Source organism: Octodon degus, unplaced genomic scaffold (assembly GCF_000260255.1).
Source record: "Octodon degus isolate 3935 unplaced genomic scaffold, OctDeg1.0 scaffold00397, whole genome shotgun sequence".
NCBI lineage: Eukaryota > Metazoa > Chordata > Mammalia > Rodentia > Octodontidae > Octodon > Octodon degus.
In genome coordinates this window covers 528591-529544 of record NW_004524973.1, presented here as the reverse complement: position 1 = coordinate 529544, position 954 = coordinate 528591, and positions in this window count along the sequence as shown.

Genomic DNA, 954 nt, shown 5'->3' with positions numbered 1-954 from the left:
TGTGTGTGTGTGTGTGTGTGTGTGTGTGTGTGTCTTCTGCCACAGCGGACTGTTTTTTCTCTGGGACTCTGGAATGCCCCTGCGCCAAATCACCCTACCTTGGAACCAGCTGAAACCTTTACAAACTGTGAGCCAAATAAACCTTTCCTTTAACTTTGAGTGTCTGGTATTTTGTCTCCACAATCTGAGAAATGTAACTAATGTAATTCACCACTAAGCTACATTCACAGCCCAGGATTGGAGATTGACAGCATTTGCAGGAAGAGCAGGTCAATGATACTCTAAAATGTGATTTTGGGGATTGGTGAACAACTTTGTACATTAACCAGAAATCATTAAACACCTAAAATTGGTGAATTTTACTGTAAGTAAATTATACCTCAGAACTGTTAAAAGATAAAAGAAACTATTGACACAAAGAAGGCAGAGCAAACTAAAGAGCAGAAATAATTGTAATTAATAACATCAAAATAATAAAAAAGAACAACTACTTCTTTGATAAACAAGACTGATAAACCTCTGGCTTAACTGGCCAAGAGCAAAAGACAAACACTAAATACCAGTATCAACAAAAAAGCAAATATTAGTACAGGTCCTATAGGAATTAAAAGGATAATAAGCAAATTATACCAGATCAAAGATACAATCTCAGGGCTATTGTCTTTAAACTTGTGCACAAGGTTTGCATAGCCATCCCTACACTGATTATTATCCCAAATTTCTTTATTTCCTTCCCTATTCTCAGCCATAGGTTTTACAAAGTTTGAAATGTAATTTCCTCTTAAGAGTACTCTATAGTTCCACATGCAATTGACATTGCAAAATGGAACTTTATTTTTTTGTCTTGAAGGTGTGCCATTTATTTTTTTTTCAGCATTTTATATTTATTGTCTTTGTTCTTTCTTTTTTCCATAATTTTATTGAGAAATAAATAGCAATGAGACAGTCTCAAAT